Source organism: Heliangelus exortis, chromosome 1 (genome assembly GCF_036169615.1).
Source record: "Heliangelus exortis chromosome 1, bHelExo1.hap1, whole genome shotgun sequence".
Classification (NCBI taxonomy): domain Eukaryota; kingdom Metazoa; phylum Chordata; class Aves; order Apodiformes; family Trochilidae; genus Heliangelus; species Heliangelus exortis.
The window spans coordinates 112338431-112365241 of NC_092422.1; the positions used below are offsets into that span (position 1 = coordinate 112338431).

Below are 26811 nucleotides of genomic sequence, written 5' to 3' on the forward strand. Positions count from 1 at the left end.
GCCTGGCCAAGAGGCAGAACACGTTGCCTCCAGCTGGAGGCCGTGACAGCATTGCTATGCTACCCTTGAGATCCAAGCTAATATTTTGGCCCAGATTATCACAGTGCAGTGGGGATCCCTGGCACCAGCTCAAGGTGATAGCATGCTCTGTTACACAACTAAAACTGTAAGCATTAAAGATAGTTGGGTTTGTATTTCTCAGCTGGTGAATGTTGTTGTATTTTCCCCTCCTAATGAGAAAGCAATATTCCATATTATTCCAAAATGGTTTAGGGCTCATTCCAGCAATGGACACACTTTCTGTAGCACAGGTAAACACTGCTAACTTGAGTTTAAAACTCAGCCCTAGGCAGACCCAAATCCAGCCTGTGGCTTTGAGGGAAAGGAGAGTAATAATAATTACTAGATTCTCATCTAACTGGTGTTTTCTAAGCATCACGTATTTCCAGAAAACTTGCCTATAATTACAATAAAGAGTAAGATCAAGTCTACGGCCTCAGCTTCTTGCCTGGCTTAGTGCCTTGAGATGAGGACTAGAAGCTACAGGTTTATGTACAAGTGAGCAGAAGTTGCAAACAGCGATTTCCCCATGCTTTCCCTGTCCTGTCCCTCCACAGGCCTCTCCCCAACACCCTTTGCTTTTTTTTTTCTTCCTCCAGTGCACTGAAGCACAAACCAGCAATTAATACCTTGCCCACTAGCCACAGAGCTGCCAAGTGCAACACAAAACAAACAAATTTGGATTTGCTCAAAAACTTAAGCATGCAAAGTCCAAAGCAGGTGTGAGCTGAGCACAGACAGCTCTTATTCTTAAAGCTTAAATCAAAGCAAATACCACAAGTCCAGCTGTAACTACACCTTTAAAAAATATTATTAAAAATAATAATCACAAACTCAGTAACACAGCCTTCGATGAAAGATTTCTTCCAGCCCTGTTGTACTCTCCCAGATTAACCTTGAAGCTTTAGACAGTCTAAGCCAGGCTGCTATTTATATATTACACAATGTAGATGTCAGTATAATACATGATAGAAAAAAAATACATAGAGAACTGGTGCTATGAATCCAGGCAACTCCTCCTGCATACCCTGCTGACAACACAGTTCTTTCTCCTTTCCACTGCCCCTTCAGCTCTTCTTCCAGAAAGCCTAGAATTTAAACAAGCCATGCAACATGTTCTGGGGGGTCAGAGTTCATCTCACCATCTTCTCCTCATAACTTGACTTGTGTAATTAAGGTTTCTGTCAACTTGAGAGAGCTGCTCTTCCTGAAGCAATAGAGCACCATGGGGCTGAGTTGTTTTGCTTCTTCACCTCCTTTTAAACAAGGACAGACAGACATACTACACAGGGCTTGAGAAAACCCAAAACTACAGAAAGACACACATCTCACCAAAGCATCAGCCACTCATTCACACTCTGTGTTCTTTGTCCATGAGTGCCTGCAGAGTCAGAGGCTTGAGGTCAACCAAACAGTCCTTCTTAGCTTTCCCAGAGAGGAAATATGGAAATAAGTGGAGAAGAAAAGGCTGGAAATAGGCAAATTAGTCACGTTTCAAAACAGTTCACTTACAATCTATACAAGCTCACTAATTTTTCTCCTCTGAAACCACGATCAATCTAAATAAATAAAGGTCCGAACAAAGAATTTTATCTGTATTACGTATGCACATTTACTACAGCATTAGGTTCACCTTAAAACAAGGCACACTTTGTCTTCTAATGATGCCTGGGATATCTAAAACATCCAGCTCTGTCTGATTTGTAGCTAGAGATTTAATCTCAGGTCTCACAAAAATGGCTGGGAATTACGAAACTGCATTTACCAGCTTGGGGAAAATAAAGACAAACCTCAACCCTAGGCCAAAATAAATCACAAAAAAAACCCCAAACCAAACAAAAAATACAAGCAAAATTAGGGCTCTTAAGGGCGGTGGCAGAGAAAATGTGTTTAAAAAAAAGAAAAAAAAAGAGATTAATTTAATTGCTTTAATACCACTATCCAGAGAATGAAATGTTCCCCATCTACATCAACAGTAAGGCAGTTCCAAGTGAATCAGACTAATTTATTGTTTAGTCATAACAGTACAAATCCCAATTTGTACCGGTGTCAGAACCTGTCCATAAACAGATGCAGGTGCTTTTTGTATGACTAGTTTCCACAGCAGCATTTGCAAACTCCAGTCACAAGAAATTCAAGTATGCACAGACTGCCAGCAAGTGATGCCACAGTTTTACTGTATTTTTTGTTCCCTTGTTTTAAAAAGCAACAAGTTACATTATTCAAGTTGTGTGGATTAAGAGGTGCAACAAATAAGTGTGAACGTGCTCCTACAAGCATATAAAACTCAACAGCTGAATTTTCAAGTAGCATGCAAAGCCTCTCTGTAGTCAGAGCCCCAAACATACTATTTTCACTGATTTTTTTTCTGTATTGCTCCCTCTCTTCCCTCAACTGCTAAAAAAACCTCCAACAAACCACCTAAAAAAAAAACCCAAATCCCCAACTGTCTGAGACTGAATTTAGCCCAACAGCAGATTCTGCAAGTCAATCTGCTGTAATGCATGCATAATAACGGAGAGCTCTGGGATTCTCAGGAATGCTGCAAAACAAGTCAGTGAAAAGTGTGAAGCTAAATTAATTCAGGGAGAGAGGAAAAGGGAGATAAATGGTAGCACATACCCCACACTACTAAGTCTTGGAAGTCTCCCAGGGACCTGACCCTCCTAGCTCCAGAAAAAGCTGCAGGACACCAAGTGTTTGAGCAGCTTCTCTGACAACACTGATGTCTGTTATGCTTTCAATGCTCTCAGCATTTCAATGAATCCATCCACATTGCCTTTGGACCTTGAAAAGGAATAAAAGCACACACACCTTAACTGCTAACTACCAGAAGAAAGCTAAACTCAAATTCACAGTGCCACACTGCAAAAGCTCAAATATTGTAAACATTACAGCTGTTTTCAAAAGCCTTAGCTACATGTAGCTATGTCTTCTTAGCACTAAAGCTCAAAAAACACTATTTATAACAACAACAGAAAAAACCTCTAAGCAGAAAAGTTCCAATGAACAACTTCATAAATATAACAATGCTTTGTGGACTTCAGTGTTTTCAGCTAACAAGGAACTGTTGTACAGGTTGCAGCAGAGCCTGTATCTCACTCCCTAAAGGCTTTTAATGCTTTGTTTCATTTCTTAAATGTAAATAATGGAAAAACTACCACATACAATATCCAAACAGTACTTATTTGAGGGTTATGATATGAAAGATATTTTGAAATATACAACATAGCTGACAAACATAGTCCTAAAGAACATTTAACATCACATGTAAAATTCTGATGTCTTTTCTGAATGGGAGAGGTTGCCAGTACATCTACGTGTGATTTAAAAACCTTATTTGTATGGTTATTAGCTTTTTAAAGCAAACAAATGTATTTGTATCCCACTTCAGCATTCAGAATATCATTAATTGTCTGTTTTATTAGACAAAGCTAACATCAAATTCAAAATAAAAAACAAGGATGACAAAGGAGCAGGCTAAAAGACAAAAGCAGAACTGGAATTCTTCACAGAGCAACTGTTAGTTGTTGAAAGCGAACTCAGCTCCTTATGGAAAAGTTTGCTCAAGTCCATTTATGTATTTCTGCATATGCAGAGCTATAAAGTTACACCACAACAGCCTGTATTACAGTGCTAGCTTTCAGTGGGTTATTCATCCTATAGTGGAGTTCACAGACCTGGATTATCCACCTCATTTTCCCTTCCCTATACAAGAGGAAAGCTAATTGTCTGTGATGGTAATCTTCAATTGCCATCTGTCTGAAAGGAAAAGCTGCCTAAATGAGTCAGTAGGGAATGATGGGAAAGCTTACATGCTTTTCTCAGGGCTACACAGAGATGCCCATTTAGGACTCTCAGACCTCAGTGAAGATAAAACACAATCCACTTCCTTCCCACAACTGAAAATTAGTATCTCTGAGGGGGAAGGGTGTGTGTTTTTTTTAAAAGAACAGACAAACCTAAAACTAAGGTTTTAGTTTTAAACCACACATCCTCTTTCATGGTCTTGTAGTCCTCCTCCTCCTGAGATTGCCCTGTAGTGGCTAAAATGCCTCTGTGGCCAGATGAGACGCAGAAAGCAGATGTGCAGCCATCCTGCCAGGGTACCTGGCAGACAATCAACCCAGTCCCGGCTGCAGTGACAGCTTCACACACTGAAAATCATCAGCTCCCTCCATAATTTTAATTTGTTACTTTCTAAGCCAATTTGCTGTAGAAAAAACAGTGGGTTTTTTGGGTTTTTTTGTTTGGTTGGTTTTGGTTTCTTTGCTGTTGAAATGGCTGTTGAAACGGCCCTTACATGTTACTGCAAAATTAACAGGAGTTTCCTCAGGACTAATATTTTAAAAGAGATTAGCTGTCCTCCCCTGCCTGATGTTTGTAGATTATCAGATTTGCACAGGGCTATCTCCTCTAAAGATAAGAGGGTAGCAGGTAAGCCCCAAGAAAACATGGGGCCCACCTTCCTACAAGTCACAGCAGGACAATTGAAGCTTTTGTGGCATGAATCTGTTCTTCCATAACCAAAGCAGCCCACACCCTAGCTGGTATAAAACATCAAGTAAAAGATCATGAAGCATTTGGGTTGGAAAAGACCTTCAAGATCATCAAGTCAAACTGCTAACGCAGCACTGTAAAGTCCACCACCAAACCATATCCCTAAGCACCCATCCAGACTTCTTTTAAATACCTCCAGGGATAGTGACTTGGCCATTTCCCTTGGCAGCCCATTCCGGTGCCTATCAATCCTTTCAAGTAAACGAAGTTTTTCCTGATATCCAACACAAACCTCCCCTGGCACAACTTGAGGACGTTTCCTCTCTTCCTATCACTTGCTATTTGCAGAAGATACTAATCCCCACCTCTTTACAGCCTCCTTTCAGGTAGTTGTAGAGAGCTTGAAGGTCCCCCTCTCAGACTCCTTTCCTCCAGACTAAACAAGCCCAGTGCCCTCAGCCACTCTTTTTAAGGGTTGTGTTTCTAGACCCTTCACCAACTTTGTTGTCCTTCTCTGAACTCACTCCAGCAGCTCAATGTCTTTCTTGTAGTGAGGGGCTCAAAACTGAACACAGTACTCAAGGTGCTGCCTCACTAGAGCTGAGTACAGGGAGCCAACCACTTCCCCCATCCTGCTGGCCACACTATTGCTGATACAAGCCAGGATGCCATTGGCCTCCTGGGCCACCTGTGCATACTGCTGGCTCATATACAGCCTGGTATCAAGCAGCACCTCCAGGTCCTTTTACTCTAAGCAGCTTTCCAGCCACTTTTCCCCAAGTCTGCAGTGTTGCACAGAGTTGTTGTGACCCGAGCATAGGACCCGGCACTTGGACTTTTTGAAATTCACACAGCTGGCCTTCACCCATTGCTCCAGCCTGTCCAGACCCTTCTGCAGAGCCTTCCTACCCTAAGGCAGATCAACATTCCTACCCTGCTGGTGTCATCTGCAACCTCAGAGTGTGCACTCTTAATCTTAATCGAGATAATTGATAAAAATACTAAAGAGAACTGGCCCCAGCACCAAGCCCTGGGGAATAGCACTTGTGACTGGCCCCCAACTAGATTTAGCTCCATTCACTACAACTCTCTGGGCACAGCCAGTCAGTTTTTTTACCCAGCTTAGAGTACACTAGTCCAAGCCATGAGTATCCAGTTTCTCCAGAAGAATGCTGTGGGAAACAGTGCCAAAGGATTTGTTACAGTCCAGGTAGACAACATCCACAGCCTTTCCCTCATCCACCAAGAGGATCATCTTGTCATAGAAGATCAGGTTAGTCAAGCAACTGGGCCTGATCACCCGGTTGTCCTGCACACACTCCAGATGATCTGCTCCATAACCTTCCACAGCACTAAGGTCAGCCTAAGAGGCCTGTAGTTCTCTCAATCCTCCTCCCAGCACTTTTTTAGATGGGTGTCACACTTGCCAATCTCCAGTCAATTGAGACCTCCTCAGTTAGCCAGGACTGGTGATAAGATGATGGGAAATGGCTTGGAGAAGCACTTCCACCACCTCGTTCATTACCTCTGGGTGGATCCCATCTAGCTCCATATCCTTCTATGTGTCTAAGTGGCATAGCAGGTCACTAACCATTTCCCCTTAGATTATGAGGGTTCTTCTGCTCCCCATCCCTGTCTTGCAGTTCAGGGGGCTGGCCACCCAGAAAATAACTGGTCTTACTACTAAAGACTGAGGCAAAGAAGGCATTAAGTACCTCAGCCTTTTCCTCATCCTTTGTCACTATGCTCCCCAGCCCCTCCACATCCAATAAATAACCAACATTCTATTAAATCCTTTTTTCGTTACTAATACATTTGTAGAAACACATTTGTCCTTTACAGCAGTGGCCAGGTAAAGTTCTAGTTCTGACTTTCCCCTGCATAGTCTAATGGCATCTTTTCAGCCCTCCTGAGGTCCCTGCCCCTTCTTCCAAAGGCATTAAGCTATCCTTTTTTAGCCAAGTTCCAACCAAAGCTGTCTGCTCAGCCAAGCTGGCTCATCTTTTGGCACGGGGGATAGGCCTGCTCCTGTACCTTCAAGACTTCCTTCTTGAAGATCATCCAGCCTTCCTGGACAGCTTTGCCCTTCAAGACTGCCTCCCAAGGGACTCTGTCAAACAGGCCCCAAACCAGGCCTAAGTCTGCCTTCTGGAAGTCCAAGGTAGCAGTCCTGCTGAGCCCCCTCCTTATTTTTCCACCAATCAAAAACTCTGTCAGGATCACTATGCCCGAGATGGTCTCCAATGGTCACATCATCCACAAGTCTTCCTCTGCTCACAAGCCAGAGGTCCAGCAGCACAATACATCTGATACTTGCTTTAGCATAAAACTGGAATTCCACTAGAGCACAACACGCTGCAAGTAGGGGCTGCTGTATTGCTTTAGTGACATCTTTTCCTTGCTATCGTGACCACACCAAACCCAGCTTGGCCTCCAGCATCACTGTGTCCTATCAGATTGCTATTCATGCCCCAGATGACACAGAACTCCATTAGAGCATGAAATGCAGTACAGTAAAAGGCTTTTTGTTCTGTTAGACTGCATGTGGTCTAAGCATAAAATGAGATTTATACAACCATACCCTGTATGTATGTGTGCATACCCCCTCTTTCCTTCCCTAAAGAACTTTAGAACCCTTTTGGCTAACTTTAGTCAAATTTTACAGGATATGAGGAACTTAATGCCTTTGAGATCTCCAGAAATTTTTGCACAAACAGGCAGTTGGGTGGCATAAAGAAACCCTGTAAGCTTACCTTTCCTTAAAGATCAGGAAGTTTACATTCAGAAAGACATCAGAAACTTGTTTTCATTATAGCTGCTTGTCAAACAATTGTGTGGCAGAGATGATATAAAAGCCTCTGACCATTAAAAAAGCCTAAAGTGCTAGAAGCCTTGCACAAACACACGAGCATCCAAATTTCCCAAAACAGTTGCCTCAAGTAGAACATTTTAAATGTCCTTTTCAGCCACTTGAAGTGTCAACTGACTTCGTTTACCCAGCTTTGGAAAGTCACTCTGACACCAGCCACTATTTATTATAGGAAATATTCTTGGTGAAATCTGGAGGAGATGCATATTCTATTTTACTTCACTGTTCTTTCCAAAATGCCCTGAAAAACATACTCAGTTTAGAAAAGAATACTTTAAACTAATACAAAACCTAATGTTTGAGGGCAAGCCATCTAAGAACTGATGTCCCAAGACAAAATCAAATTACAGTATCCCATTAGCACAGAGGAAAGAAGGAATGAAAATATCTATTCCATTCAAGTTACTCCAATAAAAATTAAGTATTTCCTTAATGTGTTTTGCAACAAAAGGCAGCCACTCTTGAAAACCTGTACAAATGGCATTTACACTGACCAGTATTTTAACCATCTGGCTACTCAAACCCCTGTTTAAGTAATCTGGCCTGTCCTCCATTGCACAAGGTTAGCAACACAGGCACAAGAAACTCTATGTCAGACCACTAGACTGTCTCCAGCAGTGACGGGAGATGCTATTTAGGGACACCAAACTGTGGATGTTTTGTGATTTGTTCCCTACGCATTCCGCTTGCAGCACCTACCATGGGGCTTACTACAGGAGTTGGAGGGTGCCTCCAGCTTCTACCATCCTTTTATGGACCTGAAATGACTACACTTGGGAACTAGGGGAGAAAAAGGATAGGAAACCTATCAAAGGAGACTGAAGTGGCACTGCTACATCAGAACTGCTGAACTGTGGGCCACTTCACTACAGACACAGCCCTGACAGCCCCAACCTTTTATGAATGGCAAATTATTTGGTTATAAAATTGGGGTTAGGGGAGAGGATAGGCTTATGAAGCCTTCTCTATTCACAGCTGAAGAACAGTCACCCTCTCTCATTAAATATTGCAAAACATCTGGGCAAGCAGAACTAGCTGTTTTCCTTTAATCATTTGCAGCAAAAAAACAAGCTTTTCCCAGCTAACTGAATGAGAAGGCAGTAACTTGTCTACACAAGGGGCAAGATTAAAACTAGCTACCACATGCTAGCAAGCCTTGTACATGTTCATCAATATGGACAAATCCTAACTTGCTCCAGCACTTCATCGAGTGGATTTAATATTATGGCTCCATTTAATCTTGTGCAAATGTTATGCTCAAACAAATCCTACAGGGTATCTCCCATCCCCACGTATTGACTTCAGACCTGACACTGGTGGAGTACATAGACAGGCAGGTTTGAGAACTTCAAAAAAAGAGGAAATGTCTATTGGGATATTCAGTGTCTATTCATCCAAAAGATGAATAAAGTTGTGGCTTATTTCAGTAACAGCAGTTCTTATGTAGCATTCACCTTCCTCTCTTCTCATTTCAGGGAGGAAAAACCACAAGTTCCTTCCTCTCAACTGTCCCTTGTGCTATGCTAGGGTGCACATATGCTCCTTTCCTTAAGCTTACCCACACAGGTCACTGTGTAGCAAAAAAACTGTGTTCAGCATAAAACATCTGCAAAATCTAGCTGCTCAAGAAGGAGACACATAAACTAAGAATGACGCTGGGAAAAAGAAAAAAGGTAATGGCAAAAACACAACTTCAATTTCTTTCTTATCCTGGGAAAGGGACTCCTGCTCCCCCATCCCACATGTGATATCATTTGTAGTTTAAACACACACACACAGTTTGTATTGACTGTTAAACGGATATTACATATGCATGTTTCTACAGCCTACTTCTGCTAAAACTACGTGTTAGCCAACAAAGTGCCCCTCACACCTTTATCATTGCACTGCTGGCCACAGGATTCTCTCTGAAAAGCACTAGTGAAAGAAAGAAGCAACCAGCTGGGCTGCAAAAGTGTCTTTGTGCAGAGCCAGTCTAAAAAGAGCTTTCCTGAGCTCTGCAGCTGCTGATTCCTCTTTCAGTGTTTCCGATCTGTACTCAGAAGGGCTAGTAACTGTTCTTTTAAAGTGAAGTGAAGCATCTGTGGAAAGCTAAGCCTGCAAGCAACCCACCTCACATACGACATTTCTTACTGGCTAGTGGCCCAAAAGAAAGCAATATTCCTGCTAAGGGGAATGGAAACTTGCACTATGTATCAACAGATGTTAGAAGAGCTTCAGTTATGAAGTCTGAATTGCATTTCATTCCTGTCTGCTCTTAGAACCAGTTCCTTGATTACTCCATTCCTGCCCACTTAACAGGAGGGAAGATCAGCTTTCTGGCTCCTCAAGTTTTCCAGCCTTTCCTTCCCAACCAGGGCAAGTGGGGGCTATTGAAGCTTTTGCCTTGCTCCTCCTGGCTCCCCATGGATGCTGGAATGTAAAGAATAGCCCTTCGTAAAGAACTGTACTCCAGCTTTACTGCTGCTGCTGGGGTTGGAAGCAAAGACAATGTAAAAGAGTTACATGCCAACTTTGGGTATTATCTGTGGGAGGCAAAATTTGTTCACTCTGTTGCAGTGCTGCAAAAGGTTTTCCTCTTGAGGTACCAAGGCTTCACTTTTGCCTTCAAGATCTAAGATTTACTATCTTTGAATGCTAAAGAGCCATCCCACACAAACCAAATGAACTTCAAGATGCTATATTTTAAGGTGACAGGTACAGAATATAGCAAGAGGCGGTGTCACAAAATACATTCTGAGCCCACACTTGTTCCAACATTTTCAAAAGATAGCGATACCACGTGCAAGACATGCATTGCCTATTTTTGCTTCATAGTAGACACCAGCTAACACAGCCCCACACTTCTTAGTTTTTCAAGCTTTCTGCACAAATAGTAGCTAGTGATATCAGCAATTAATACACTGAATGACAAAGTGAGGAGAGAGAAATTTCCACATGCTACAGAAAGGTTATTTGTAAAGGAAACAACAGCTTGCATATCACATTTTCCTCCTGATCTCAATAAACATTCAGAAAAGCTGAGGTTTTATGTTCTTCTGTAGCAAGAGGATGAAAGATGGATTTAACATGTCAAAAAGTTCACAGACCAAATAATAAAATAGAAAGTTCTAGTTACACTTCCCTTGAAGACTATGAATAGGTAAAGAGGTAGTCATATATAACACAGCAAAAATGGAAGTAGAAGAAACTGGATTAAGGAGGAATTCAGTTTTACTCTGCTACAAAACTCTTGGTCTTTTGAATAAGTAGATGTTGGAAAATAGAAACTCTGAAACCAAAAAGACTCAGTACACTCAGCTACAACAAATTAGTTTCCCAACATTTAGTAGTATCTCAACTGAAATTGATGAAAAAATTATTCAAATGAGTTGTCATAAGCTAGTTAAATTAGCCTCCTCTCAAACACAGTGCACATTTCAACCAATCTAACTAAAACAGTGCAAGCATCTGTTAGGAAAGATGTCTGTAAAAAGACGTATTTCAAGTAATCTTGAGCCCATCCTAAAATGCACTTAACTAGAGAGCCACAGTGGAGCACATCACATGCACAGTAAACACAACTTTTCATGCTTAGAATTAAAATAACCTTAATGTTAAAGTAAAGAGAAACAAATATAGATCCTGTGGTACAATTCTAGCTATACTGGGGAGGAAAAAAAACAAGAGCTATTCCTTAGAATTCCCTTTGAGCCAGCAGTGTGAACTACCTCATGAAGACTTATAGTGGTCCTGCAAGTTATATCTTAAAATGATCCATCTGATTGTGTCCTCTTCCAGGCCATAGTACTTGAACCAACCTCCAGCATTATATGAAGGAACACACAAGAAGTGGAAAGCCACAAATTGGCCAAGGCAGGTTTGAGATTTTTTTCCAAGCTCGTTTTGTGAGGACAGATCAAACTTCTACTTAAAGGCAGTAGTTACACTATTCCCAAGAGAATAAAAAGTGTTAATGGCCCAAAGAAGCTTTTCTAAGAATGACTATCCCCAGTCCCTGTCTTCCTCTACCCAAAAATGATCACAGAAGGAATAAAGGAACCATTCAAAATCCTCTAAACCAGTCTCTGCCTGTAAGCTTTCGGAGTTTGGGGAGGTGGTGGAGAAGCACCTCAAGCATTTGGCCACTGTGAATGAGATTCACCACCACCTGGTTACTCTATTCTCTCCTCAGTTAAGTAACTACCCTGCATAATTTCTGAAGTCATTATCTAGCAGCACGCAAAGCACATATCAAAATAACATCTCACCAATCACCTTGTCTAGCCAAAACACCTTAACTCACTTATTTCCCAACCTCTTTATGACTGGCACTTATGATCTTCCAAACAGCTTTCAGATTTTTCTGTCTTGCCAACATACTCGCAACTGTTCCCATGGACACTTCCTAGTTGAGCAATTGCCTCCACAGAGAAACCTTAATAAAGAGCCATAAACTTAAAGGGTAACTTAATTAACTCTTTTTCAGTTCAGCAGGAAAGCTTGAAAGAAGGATCCATAGATGCATTTCAGGTAGATGAAAAGAAAAATAAAGATATGTCTGGTGCAATCCCACGGAATGGAATATGGAAGGAAATGTATTTTAGTTTCATAAATATCACTTATATGGACTAATTACATGGGAATATTTCCTGTCTGGAAACAGAAAGTAGGAACCCTGACACCCTGCCCACTTCCTTTTTCTTCAAGACCTCCCTGAATTTAGTTTTGTTTTTTTTTAAACTCAGGAACGACCCATCTAGTACAATGGCATTAACCACAACAGAAGTTATATATTTTTTTGCATAGCATTTTTACAGAGTTTAGCTGCAACAGAATTGCTAGGTTAAAAACAACTAAGATCATGGCAAAGTTTGTCTCTTATAAATAGTTTTGTAACCACACTGTAACAGCTCAGCATAAAGTGGGTGAAGAATAGACACAAAACTGAAGAAACCTGGACAAAAGTTTCAGTTGGGTAACAGGAATGCAACAGCCACAAATCCCAATAGGTCAGCTGTTCATCTCACTGGAAATTTTAATTTGACAAAGAACAGCAGAACTGATCTCACAGCTTAAAATAACTAGAGTAGAAACACCGGCCCCAACGCCAAATAATAATCTAGAAAAATCAGAGAACATAAAACTTCCAGGCTCTGGTTTCTTCCCTAAACTACATGCAGCGGATTTGCATAGCTTAAGGCAGTCTCCCTACGGAGCCCATTGTTCCTTCCCCTAGGCCTTCGGCATTTCCAAAGGGGCAGTCCCACCCCAGCTAAAACCACTCTTCTATCGGAACCTGCCAGACCGGCAGCCATGACAACACGGTGCTATTAGCAGACCCAAGCGGCTTAGCAGAAGCCATGAAACTCCCCTGAAATTTTATTTACGGACCGCTGCTGGTTGCTGCTAGCTCTGCCGAGAAGCTCCCCACGCGTGGGGCTGTGCTGCCCGCATGAGCCCGCTTTTCCTCACTCCCTCGCCTTACCCGGCCCCGGAGGCCCCGCTCGGCGCCCCGCCGTCCTCCTCCCTTTATTCCCCCTCTCCCCTCGTCCCAACCCGCCGGCACTCACCGCCCGCGGGGGAAGCCGAGGTTGCTGCGGCGGGGCTGGGACCGCCTCCTCCCGCCGCCCCGGCTCGGGGCTGCTCCGAGAGGCCGCGGAGAGCCGAGCTGCTCCCGAGGCCGGCAGGGACCGCCGGGGGAACGGGGACGGCCCCTTCTCTCGCCCCCTCCCCCCGGAGCCCCCGGGCCGCCCACCTGGCTGAGCGGCGGCACCCGGCTGCCCGCCGGACCTCCCCCGCCGCCGCGACCGCAGAGAGGCCCCGCTCTTCGCGGTTGCACACTGGGCAGTGGCTCTCCCCACCCTCCCCCCCCACCCCCCTGGGGAGCCCTTCTCCAGCCGGGGCCGAGACCCCTCAAGCCCGGCCTCTCCCCCGCCGCCGTCGATCTCCAGCCCCGGCAGCCTGCCTGCACCAACAAGAGCCTCTAAATCCCGTCCGCAAACCGGGCGAGGACGGCGGCTCAGCTTCTGCCAGGCTCATCCCCACGGGTAACCGCGTCCCTGCTACGCCGCGATGTTTTTTGTTGGTTTTTTTTTTACCAGGAAGTTCTCAGGAAGTTCCCAGGAACCTCTGGAAAAAGTCTGGGACATCTCCTCTCATCAGCTCTCAAACGGATTACGATTGTACTCTCTTCAGAGGAGTCTTGTGGAGACAGGCTGCCATGCCTCTTGGAAAGTCAATTAATTAATTGAATGCTTTCACCGAGGAACACGCTGATGTATCGGAATAGCGAGCTCTTCCTTGGAATATGCGGTAATTTACACCTGAGTTGCAATGCTGTTGGCAGCTAGACCTTACCTGAGAGAGGGTTTAAAATTGGAAGCATGCACAGACTCTACGCGAGTCTATGGAAGTTTTCCCATGTGACACAACGCAAGAGCGTAGTGAGAAAATGTCTCAGGGCAGAAATGCCAGCAAACTCGGGAAACAAGCACTTTCAGCGTATCCAGTCCTACGGGTTCAGGCACCATCCACAAGATCCTCTCAGCCTATGCAACACTTCACAGAGCTACCCGAGATACACTTTAAAAAGCAGGGATATTCACTTACCAGTTCTCAGTATCGCAGATCTTTTATCTATAAACCATCCGAGATAAGAAGCGACAAGTTCTGTCCCGTTATCAGGGCCGTCTAGGTTGTCGGCAGCTTCTCGGTAGCTCCAGCCTTACTCCTTCAAGGCAGTGTTTACGATCAGGACAGAGGGGACGTTTTGTTTCAGCTGAGCCCCATCTGCAAGAAAATACGTAAAAGGAAGCACGATGCGCGGTCAGATAGAGATGTTACTTGGCTCGAGCACGCTGAAATTCCTCCTCGATTTATACCAAAGCCTTCCAGGGGGAGGAGAGACGCACGTGAAGAAAGCTAAAGCGCCGTTTCGTCTCCCTCTCCCTAGGGCCCAGGGTATCTTCTCCGACTGACTTCCAGCCGCAGCCACTCTTCCTTCCTCCCTCCCTCCTTTCTTCCCTCCTCCTCCGGGACTGCCGTTCAGCCGAGAGCCAGAGACAGCCCGGAGAGTGGGGAAGGGCAGGGTGGGAGACCCGGACAGCGGGGGGAGCAGCGATCTCCCCCCCCGCCGCTGCATGAGCTTGCTCCTCCCCGCCAGGAATTAAGAGCTAATTAACAAACTGAGTGTCACCTTGGGGAGGGCTGTGAGGGGAGCCAAGCAAGCTGAAAGCCGGAGTTAGTTATTTCAGGTGCTGTCTTCTCCCTTTCCGAGTACCTTGCCCCCTTCCCGCCAGCCCCAGCGAGAGCCATTAGGGGAGGAACCACTTCCCGAAGAGCTGCTGCCAGGGGCAAAATGAAGCCTCGCCCTACATGACCAGCCCGGGAGAGAGTCATGGGGCTCCTGGAAAATCTTCTCCCCACGCTATAGCAACCAGCCGCGCACTACTGGAAATCACTACTTGAGATTACAGTTTATACTGTTACATCACGCCCATGAACTTGTGCCCCAAAGTTGTAGCTTTTTGTGGCCCCTTTATCACTTCAGTGATGAAAAAATCAGCTTGTCTGGGAATCGTGTGCTGCATCCATACTGTATTTTACCTAGAGAAGAGTATCGTGCTAGAAGAAATCTGAGGGGTTGTTAATAATTTAATTGTCCTCTCCTATTTTAAACGTTATGGTCCTGACCACGTTTTTCTATATGAAACTTCAGGTAGGTTGCAGGACGTTTGTAGCATTGTATCACCACAAGATGCTTCCTTTTTGGAAGAGCAGCCCCCGGGGGGATTTGTTTGTTTGGGTTTTTTGGTGGCTTTCACTGGGAATGACCAGAAGTGGAGTCTGTTCTCAGCAGCATTTTTTTTACAGCCTATATGTACAGGTAATAAAAGTAAGAGATTAAAGCAGGGAAATTTTGTTTGTCCTTCAAGGACTTTCCCACTCTGTAGCCCACTGGGAAGGTGTTCACTGAGTTCTGGGCTGGGAAGCAAAGCTCAGACCTCTGTAATTTGTCTTGCCTTGAGCTGAAAATACCTTTGTACTTTTTCCCCTTTTCCCATGAGGTTCCTCAGGTTTTCACCCTTCACATCCTGGCCTTTACAAAACCATGCTGCTTTAAAGTATGTGACAAATTATCTTCCTTCCAAAATTAGTTTACTTAACTCTACTTTATCGTTTTTCTTTTTAGCGCTTATCCCTTCTGTCCTTACCTTTCAACTTGAGTAAGTATTACAGGAACAAAACCAATTATAAAAAAAAAACACATTAGAGTTACTCAGGGAAGGAATCAGAAGTTAGAAAACACAAGAAGATGGGTTATGTCACTTCACTGTGATCCCCTTCAGGTCATACGTTTCTTAAACCATGTAGTCCAGTATTATTTTGTCCTGGCCTTGCTTTATTATTTGAAAGGCCTTGCCTTTGTTTAGGATACAGGATGGACTTGGAACTCTCAGGATGTGCCAGATTTTTGCAGAACAAGATGCTGGGACTGTTCACCACAAGGGGAGCATAGGAAACCTTGAGGAAGTCAATAATATTCCTGCCTCTGTTCCAGGCAGGATGCATGTGTTGCAGCTGCATCTTTTGTGCCTGAGTTCATAAGCGTGAGCGAATTTCATACTTGCTAACCTGGGTATTGGTAACAGTCTAGCATGGCCCCTTGGGCAGGCTGAAAAACAGAGGGGTGAAGAACACAAATGTGCTGTTAGCAGGACTGAGCCACTGGCTCAGACGTCAGTGTAAGTTACTGAGGTACTCCTGAAGCTACTTAAGACATACAGTGCTCCTGTGGTAACACTGTGTGATGACTTAGAGGAAGTCATTTGACTTTACAGCTGGATATAAGTTAAATGCTTGTCAATTTTATTCAGTTTTATTCCTTTGCCTTAAAGGCAGAGTTTGTAACAAATACAAGGAATTGTATCTAAGAGACCTGAATACAGCTCTGTCTGGAATAAACTGCAAAATCCCAAATTCTAACTACACTGGTGAAATAATGTAATAATATCTGTAATAATTTCACTTCAGTGTCTTCTGGCAACTGTAACTGTCCAAGGCTAGCAACAAAATGAAAGCTGATGTTTGCTGCCATCTAAATATATCAAACTGAATTCAAGGATTCAGATGGCCATTTGAACAATTAATATAATGGAAAAGTTCCTAGCTTGTTTCTAGCTGTATTCAAAACCATCTGTACAAACAAGAAGTTAATAACTGATCTGCAACACCAATGAGTTTATATTTGGCAGAAAGTATAAGGAATCACTTCTAGCGGATGTATTCTATTGCACAAAATAGTATCAGCTATGATCTGGAAACAAGGAGTAGCTTTCAAAATGCTTTGGAAAAGGATGACTAGCAGGAAGTCAAATGAATGCTCCTGCAAGCACAAACAATGCATGTGACCAAAAAGTCAACGGTTGTTTCTCTTTCTATGTCAGTGCAAAATCAAGTCTCCCAAGACACAAACCTCAACCCAAACTAAACATAAAAGACACATAAACTTTAAATGCAAAGCAATAACTAAATTACATACAAATAAAATGGAATCTTATTTAAGTTCCAGGAGAAACTATGTTGCTCCTGAGTCACAACAAATCTAAGAAAATGTTGCAGCCAGACTCTACCCCAGCTCTCAAAGCCAGAGAAAAACTAAGAGAAAAATTACAGGAAATGGAAGGAAATACTTGTTGAATATGGGAACAGCAAAACTGTGGAAACCATGGAATAAATAGAATGGAAAGCTGCAGCATCATGAAAGTGATATCCTCCCTAGCAATTCAATAATATGCAATGCACCATGAAGTCTATCACACACCTGGAACTAGGATGCAACAGAACTGTCCCCCTTTATTAATTACTTTAGGAAATTAATGTATTTAATAGAGCACAGACTGTCACAACATTCCTTCTCTGGTCACTTTCTAGCTTTATCACCTACTGTCACAATCTGACCCTAATCTTCTTTATGTCCCACCATGAGAACACCACCAAGTCCCATACATGCCCAAGTCTCTGCCACTGAGCTTCAAAAACTGTATCAGCACAACCCTTCCATGAAGTTACTCTCAATATCCTTGCCCCAAATGCTAGGGAACAGCTCTCCACTGCACTAATTGCTCAAGCTGTAGCAAGCACCAGTCCTCATAGCTTTAGTCACTGATTTGTTGCTGCATAGCATGTCTTCTAGAGACTCTTTGTCTGGGTAAAGCCTGTCCCAGGAGCCTTAAAGAATCTGCTTAGTTGCTCTAGGACATCTCATCAGAACCCACAGTATTTCTCAGAAGTTCACAGATGCAACCCCCACCTAGTTTGAGGTTACTTTCTCAAGACCTGGTCAACCAAAGAGCTACACATTAGGCTGTGACTGTCTTGTGGTCCCTAGGGACTGCTTTTTCCAGGGCTGTGCCCTGCTCTTACACTCTGAGACAGAGAATACAATCAAAAAAGTATAAGATGGCAAGAAATATCATGGAGATAACCCAGGCAGGCTGAGACAGCCTCCCTGCAAGCCAATCCAATGCCATCTGAAGTGGTGAGCACATCAGGAAGTGTCATTTGCTTATGAAAATTAAGCCCTTGAAGAATGTATTTATGCATAGGAGCATCTGTAAGCCCATAAAGAAATACATTATCCAATAGACGCTAAATATCCTTGTACTCACTAGGCAAGTGCAGGGGAAGAAATGAGTCAAAACACACCCACTTGAAGAGCACTGTTAGCAAAAAAAACAGGAAGAAGAGGAAAGAGTTTGCAAAAATATGGAATAATACATCCTGAACCACCTAGTGGTGTTCACCAGCTCAAGAACAACATTAGACCACAGATTTCCTACTCTTCATTTAATCTTTTGTTCGCGTTAAACTGTACCACCACATGGAACTAAGTTTCCACTTGTCCTCTCCATCCTACTTTGTTGCCACTATACTGTCAGAACTCCACCTCCACATGCACCCAAGGGCAAGCCAGACTGAAGCTTCACAGCACTAAAGGGAGCCCTTCTCTCAGGGAAAGAGGCCAAGAGCTGATGCTTCCCTCCCAGCAGGAGACAAACCTCTCAAGATCCATCTCTCCCATCCATCTGGTGGGGACAGGGGAGTATTTTTCCCACATTGTAGCTCATGGGCACAGAGTGGACTGTGGATCAGCTAGGACCCTGGCTGTGGCATCCAACCCAGGGGAAGAGTGGGAGAAGGAAAGAAGAGGTGGTGGTGCACAGGAGGGAGTAACCACCTGAGGGGGCTCAGGGCAGTGATAGAGCCTCATTTGCAGCATGTTGCTGGGTCACAGCCCTGCTGCCAATTGCAGACAGGTTCTGAGCTCGATCAGGACAAGCCCTTGAGCCTGTGGCTCTGGGTCCCTGCCCACGTGGCCTTGTGTGCTCAGCTGACTGACATAAGCTGCTTTTGGAAGATGAAACACTTGTCTTTTTATGATAGCTCACTCATTCCTACAGTGCCATGCCAGGACTGCTCCCTGTTTCCTTTCTGAGCAGAGGCCAGCATGTGAGCTGTCTTTGCTATTTTAAACACAGCTTAATGCTCAGGTTGTTTTTGCTGTGCATTTTACAAGAACAAGACCTCCCTGATTTTCCCTCTGGCTCCCCATTCTGGCCTCCAGATCCCCAAGTTTCTGTCCTGTTTCTTGCTGGCTTCACCTGCAGAGCAAATACATTATTACAGCTTCTAAGGCTCTCATACATAACCATAACCCACTCTCATACATAGCCCACTTCTTTGTCCAGCATTAACTTGTCTGAACACTTACTGGCTTGCAGCAGCCAAAAATATGGGAACAAGTGCATGTTTCTTCTTCCAGGTACTCTTGAACATGAGCCAGCAGTGTGCCCAGGTAGCCAAGAAGGCCAATGGCATCCTGGCCTGTATCAGGAACAGCGTGGCCAGCAGGTCCAGGGAAGGGATTCTGCCCCTGTACTCAGCGCTGGTGAGGCCACACCTCGAGTCCTGTGTCCAGTTCTGGGCCCCTCAGTTCAGGAAGGATGTCGAGGTCCTGGAGCAGGTCCAAAGGAGGGCAACCAGGCTGGTGAAGGGACTCGAGCATGGACTCTATGAAGAGAGGCTGAGAGAGCTGGGGCTGTTCAGCCTGAAGAAGAGGCGGCTCAGGGGAGACCTCATCACTCTCTACAACTCCCTGAAAGGAGGGGGTAGCCAGGTGGGGGTTGGTCTCTTTTCCCAGACGACTTTCAACAAGACAAGAGGGCATGGTCTTAAGTTGTGCCAGGGGAAGTTTAGGTTGGATATTAGAAAGAATTTCTTTACAGAGAGGGTGATCAGGCACTGGAATGGGCTGCCCAGGGAAGGGGTGGATTCTCCGTCCCTGGAGATATTTTAAAAGAGACTGGATGTGGCACTCAGTGCCATGGTCTGGTAACTGCAGCAGTAGTGGATCAAGGGTTGGACTTGATGATCTCCGAGGTCCCTTCCAACCCAGCCAATTCTATGATTCTATGATTCTTCAGATTAGGTCTGTGATTGAAAATATGTTGTAGCAAAACAGAGCTATAAAATGATACAACAAACTATGATGAGACTCCAAGGAGGAGGGTGAGAACTTGGGAGAGAATTAGATCATGGAGCACACTTCTTTTTTTATTGGGCTGCTCTTCTTGCAAATGGAAGCCAGACCTTACCCATGTGAATATGATCAATAGGCCACTATCCAAGATACTTGTAATCTAAGTACAATACTGCCTCTGTCAGTGCTTACCCATTTCATCCAGACAAGCGGAAAGCAAATGATATTTGCAATTTATTAAAAAATAAGCCACGTCATTTAACTCATCATCATTTAATTCAGAAGAAAGATCCCCATTGTACATGAACAGGAAGCTCCACTTCCAGCAGTTCAGACCACCTGCTCACAGCCTTTGTTTTTTGGGAAATGGCTGGTTTTGATTTGGACACCTCACTGAAACCTGGCCTTTCTTGTCTGCAGCTAAAATATAATAGTGCAAGAAGAGGTCTGTCACTGAAATGTTATTACACAAACACTACTGGGAACTGTGCCATAGTCAACTTTAACTTCCCAGATACTGTTTGGGAAACAAATACTTCTAATAATAAACTTGGGCCCAGCTAACCATGTGCATAATAGCTGCCAGATTTCTCAGTAGTCACTGAGACAAAAAGAGACAACCCCAAATTAGAAAGTAGAAAAGACATTCAAAAAAGCTGGTCATAGATACAAAACAGCAGTACTCAGTACAGCTTAGAATAAAAAACAGAAGCAGGTTGGCAAGTAAATTTTTCAACTTCTGTCAAATTAAGGAAACTCATTAGTGAATTTACCTAGACTGAAAAGCTGAAAGACTTGAATGTGGAAAGAGGTTGAATGTATCTAGATCAAAGGTATTAACATATTATCCCATATATATATTCTAAGCAAAATTAAACAATCTTGCGAAGCACACTAGGCCTGAATAAGTAGGGGGAAAAACTCAAAACACTATAGGGAGGTTCTTGGGAATCACAAACAGAAAACAATCCTGGTCAGCAAAGAGCTGTGATGTAAAGATAAAGATGCATGGGATTAAGGCCAGATTTGTCAAAAGTTAAATGGGCAAGGGCACACAAAAGACAATTGAAATAATAAATAAATCTTCAGCCATTCGCAGAAAAGAAGAATATACCACAGGTAAGACGCTATTTCTCTGCCAGGATAGGAAAGCACTGACATTGTTGTACAAAACTCTGCTGTTTCCCCAGAATACAGTATGCAATTTCATCTATTACAGTTCTGGGGAAGATGCAGAGAAGGGCTACACAGAGAAGGGACAGCCAGTCTTGTGAGAGCAGCTAAGCACTGCTGGCATAAGAACACAGGTGCACAAATGAGCTGTGAATTTGATGAATTCCTTGCTGTAGCAGAAACCTGAAGACTTACTGGTGCCCTTACTCTGCTTTCTATCTGTCTGTGGCACATTATCCATTGGCTTTTTAGCTTTTTTGCCACAAGCCTCAAGTCTGTTGTAAAGCATCAGCAAGGACCTCATCAGAAAGGACCTTATGCAAAACATAAGTCAGTGGTGTATAAAGCAAATGTTTTATGGACATTTTTTAAGAAGAAATTCACCATGTACAGTGACATGGCCATGCCCCAGACCTTCTAAGTCCCTGAATACTACAGCTGTTCTGTAAAAAAATCTTACTCTTCTCATCCACCTCCATAAAGAACTTCATTAACACCACTCTCAGGTGTTGCCTTTGGTTTTGCTACAGGAAACATTCTCTCTTTCTTAGGAACTTACTTGTATCTACTTTTTCTGGCAACTCCCTCTCCTAAAAGGGCATAGGCCTATCACCTCTAGCATTTTCCCACTTTGTAGTATAAAGCTTACTAGGCAGAAATAAAAGTCTGTAGCTAATTTCCTTTCTTACATCTATAAAAATCAACACAGCTGCCTTTCTGGGTACTTAAATGCCCACATGCCTGTTATGTGTAGTAGTGGGAGGACTAAGTCTGATGACACCAGTGGTCTTTTTTGCCCTGGTGAGCACTTGCTGACACACTGGGAAATTACAGAGAGAAATTACAGAGAGAAATTACAGGAATTCATACGGACAAGTGAGATTTGGGTGATCCCCCTCCCCTTTGCAAGCAGAAGGGCAGTGGAGAGCAAGCAGCCCTGTTAATTTCCTGTTAATTAGCTTAAATAAGTGAAACAGGTACCTGTACTCCCAGCAGATGGGACTTGGGACACCTCTTTGCCTCCATGGTATTTTTGTCCATGCTCTGGATCTGTATTATAAGCAGAAAAATAATGGTGATCCACATTAAATTAATGTAACCAATTTTTTTTTTTTTTTTTTTTTTTAACAGCAGTTCAGTATAAAGAGGTGATGTCCTTAATGCAGAGTTTCAGTGGTGCATAGCCAAACTGTATTGTACAAATAATTCAAACCAGCCTGCAGCTTAGCAGGAGTCTTACCTGTTCAGTCAGCTCTCAGTGATTAAAGGCTAAAAGCACTGGCAGCAGCTTTTAGACAGCTCAGACCATCAGTCCCTTCCCCCTGCACTGACCTTGGCACAGGCTTGAACAACACTGTACCAACTATACACCACTGCACCCGTATTTAACCTTGATCCTTAACTAAATGTGGGCTCCTCCGGCAGTAGAGGTGAACCCAGAACACTTGGAGCTGGATTTCAATCTCCATGGAGTTACCAGTTTGGAAATCACAACAACATTATTAGAAGTAGGACCATTGTTATGTCAACAATCATCTCCTTCAACTAACAGAGAGGTGCGGCGGGCAGCTCTCCTCCCCTGCAGCAGGCTCTGTAGGGAGCACAGGGTCAGGATACATCTCCAGTGCCTATTTTAGGAGCATCACCAGCACATGTTATGACTCTAGAACAATAATCCCACTGAGGTTCCACATCCTGGTTACAGAAGTAATGATTTGCTCGTTGGTTTTCTGTAGCTGGAAGCAAGATTTAGAAAACTGATACATTTAGTGACCTCCAGATGCCAGTGGATAGGCCAGTGAAAATGCAGTGGGAGATGTTTCTCACAAAATAGGCATCATTTAAACACACAAAACATGAGGGTTTTTTGTAACTGGTCAGTGTTTGTAATCACTTGGCTGAGAAGGGGCTTCTTCTCTTGCAGAAGTGAGACAAGAATTAAGTAACTTTCAGTCATGTTGTTCTCTCCCTGGCACAGCTGATGCTTTCATCTAACATGTGCTTTGGGGCTGGACCTTGAACTTGGTATGACAGTGTGGAAATGTCTGTTATCTTCAGCAAACACAAGCAAAGCCCAGCTGTTACTGCAACACAAACAGTGAACCAGATATTGCCCTTCTTACATAAATCTAGACTTTTTATCACTGAAATAACTTTTATTGGAATCAATACAGCTAAAAGGATAATCTGTCTCATTGCCTACTTAACAAACAGTTTGTTTCCCCTCTCTCCCTAGGGACTCTTCCATTTGTTTTTTTCTTTTCTTTTCCTATTTAGCAATTGGGAAGCTCAGTTTTCAAAAGGTGTCTGTTTTCTTGTGAATATAGCTGAGGCAGAGCTGATTTTTGCCCTGCATGCACATAAGAAGAAGGAAAAGTTAATTACAGAATTAAACTACCTGGGGAAAACAGACTCACTGTGCCAGTTGAGCTAGCTATCCCATGAGCTATTGAGTAACACAGTAACTGGGATGGTCAGAAGTCTCTATTCCAATCAGCTCTAATGTACAATTGTAACATTCTTTTCAAACTAATTCTTACTTAAATAAATAGCTCTGTTAAAGATTTCCAAGTACAGTGTTTGGCAGGAGCTTTGTATACTGGGAAGTAGCTTTGTATATCCCCACAGCAAACAAAGACTAGATTGATGGACAGTTGCCTGTAAGTTTTGCTTAAACATATAGTTAGAACTGAACTGAGAAACCAGAGTATGCTTTACAAAGGCAAACAGCTACCTTTAAGGTGACAGAAAGATTAGTCTAGAATCAACAGCAGAGGCCACATCCTGCAGGTGAATATGTTCTTGTAATTCCTCTGATGTCACAGCATCGTGACCATGTAGAATTAATTACCACAGTGTTACTGTGCTGCTGTTGCTGACAAGCATTCATCAACAGCAAGCTACAATAGAGAAACAACAGAGAAACAATGATAGAGAAATTGGAGAGCAGAATCTGAAACACTGATACTGCAAATCAAAAAGTCCTCAATATTAGAAAGAAGGATCCTGTGACCTTTCCAGGCAGGGCAAATACCATGGGAAGCTAAGAGTTGCAGTAGTTACATGCCCTTCACCTCTTAACAGAAGAAGAGGTGGTCATTGCAGAAGTTACATCAAGGACTAAAGAAGTATTTTCAGAGAGAAAAGGACTTGTAAGGATATCTTTTCCAGATGGAGCTTCTTTACCTTTATTCTTTCCAGGGTTTCCAATTTTCTACTCTAACCCAAGACTGTTCTTCCAAAAGGGATTCATCCACTGCTGTGGCTGCTTGTGAAGAGACACAGTGTTCCAGTATGCGAGGCAGGTAACATAGCCTGCTTTCTGGATAGCTTTGCTTCCATCTAAAATGCCTGCTAAGTGGGTGGTTACGAAAACCTTCATATCAACTTAACTGTTACACGTCACCAGAGCTTAGTTGATATTTTTAGAATACTTTGTTAAAATTTATCTTTTTTTTTTTTTTTTTTTTTTTTTTTTTTTTTTTTCCAACTTCTACTTTAGTCCAAAGTGTCCGGGGAGAAAAAAAAAAAAAAAGCTTGAGTCAACACTGCAGAGTTCAGCTTGGACACATCATGTTTCAGATCTGTCTTCAATTGCTGGAATCTATAGGTCCTGTGGACAACTGTCAGACAACTCAAAGCTTTCAAAGCCTAGGAATAAGAAGATCAGGGCAAGCTGTAGCTATAAAACTGAGGAAGGGAATCAGATTTGTTTTCAACCAGTACAGATTTGATGTCACCATGAAACACCAAGAGGCAGAAATTCTGTGAGATTTGTGTTGGCTGCATCTGACTCTGCAGCAGGGTCACTGCTGGCGACATTCCCTGGTTATGTTCAGCCATGGTCATGCAGACTGCTTGCTTTTCCTCATCTACAATTACAGTCGTTAGTCAGCTTTTAAGGAATACATTTTAAATCAAAGACAAGGCACTTTTCCCTTGGGATCCTGCTTGAACTTTTGTGGTTTACTCATTATGCTCCTTATAAGTTGAGCAGACAGACTGTGCTTCTGGTGTCTTGGCCTTTGGGACAACTGGCCCACAGACAGCCTAAGCAGATTTTTTTTCTTTTCTTCTAAAGTCAGGAATATCAGGAGCCATACTCATCCTGGCAGCCCTCTCAGAAAAGAATGTCCAGGATTTTCTTGCTCCTTGCCCTAACAGTCTAGAAATCAGAGAACTGTAAATGCTCCTCTTCCTCTCCTGCCATCCCATTACATGATCTGAAAGGGAACAAACAAGTGCCAGCTTCTGTGGCAAGCCCAGGCAGGACCTTTTGTCCTGTCTGAACTTTCTTAATCTTCCTCAATACTAATTTGTTGAAATCAGCAAACCAACATTTTTCAGACTGCTGCTCTGTGGAGATTTTAGCAATTATCTTTCATTGCATTTTGGAATGAAAACAGAATTGCTGGTTTTCAAAGTCATCTGAGATGCACATCTATTGTTCCCTCTTCCTGCATCTGGTTTGGGAAGTGTCAGAAATTGTCTTTGGAAAGACAGATGGGCGAGTGCAAGTCCAAAACAAGGTAGTTAATAATTGTCTGCAGTGCCTCGGTTGAAGAGGAAAAGCATCTGAGAGATTAAAATAATACCCATTTCCAAAAATGGATCTAACCTTTGCCATGAGAACAGAAGTGCCTTAAAGGAAAAAACAATATTAAAGCTACAGTGAAAAAGAACAATTTGTGGAGAATTGCAAAAGTATATTTAGTATGACCACTGTTATAGCTGGTTTCACCTCACAACCTTTTTTACAGATCACTTTTATTGAAAATGTTGAAGATGCAATATTTGGCTGTTGAGCTGATTAAACTGAGCAAAACCAGATTTTCCTAAACAACAGGAGAAAAGACCCATGTACCTTTGACTAGGAAATAATTTGTTAAACTCAGATACCATAAACCAGAATTCAACAGAGAGTCTGAATCAGATGTTTAAGGTGAACTGTATCCACCACCCTCAGAGGCAGATCTGACCATCTTGATGTTTGTCTATGGTCTGAAACATTTACACTCCCACACATATGTTTTATTTCTATACTATTAACTTTAAACAAGCCCCCTTCTTTAGTTTAAAAAAAAAAAACAAAAAAATACACAACATTCTCCACTTTGGAGCAAGTAATCACACATTTGATTGGAATATGTGATAGCTGTGCCTGCTGAAAAGGCTGCTAATGTAGAAAAGAAAACTAAACAATTACTGGTATCCAGACTGTGAACCATCCCCCTCTTCCCTCCCTCTCCCTAGCTGATAAAGCAATTCTGATTGCTATTAGTTTTTACTCTTAACTAAACAAACTACCTTTTTTGGCAAAATTGTTACAAGTTTCTTTGTAGGTTCCACTTATGCAGGATGGTCAGCCTCACATTTACTAATATTTGAGCTAATGGACTGTGATTTATCCATGATATACAAGTGTTAAAAAAATGCAACCAAGAAGCACAAACACCTTTTGGTCAATCATTAATATAAAATCTGCCTATAATTTATTTTGTAAAAAGCAAAAGACTCAAGCCTCATTATTACAAATAATCACACATTTGTAAACTAATGAAATACATTTGATAAGTTAATCTACTTGTCCAGTTGCCTACAAACAAATCTTGATACAGCAAATTTCCTCATTTGCAATTACTGCTGTAATTTTACATATACAAAATTATTTGCAGCATCTTGGTTC

General features: G+C 42.9%; 1 protein-coding gene across 8 annotated transcripts in view; it reads right to left on the bottom strand.

Moving 5' to 3' along the window:
• Positions 1-24464, bottom strand: part of ST3GAL6 (ST3 beta-galactoside alpha-2,3-sialyltransferase 6) — a 56741-nt gene extending 32277 nt beyond the window's left edge. For 2 of the 8 annotated variants that reach the window (XM_071758844.1, XM_071758819.1), the window contains exons 1-2: positions 14323-14459; positions 14021-14200 (exon numbers count right to left, since the gene is read on the bottom strand). The gene's annotated coding sequence lies outside the window, so the exon portion shown is untranslated. Of the gene's footprint in view, positions 1-12981; positions 13222-14020; positions 14201-14322; positions 14460-14606; positions 15236-22106; positions 22176-22365; positions 22493-23859; positions 24026-24311 lie in introns of those variants that run through there. The other 6 variants (XM_071758801.1, XM_071758838.1, XM_071758810.1 and 3 more) reach the window with 6 other exon arrangements.
• Positions 24465-26811: the final 2347 nt, after the last annotated feature.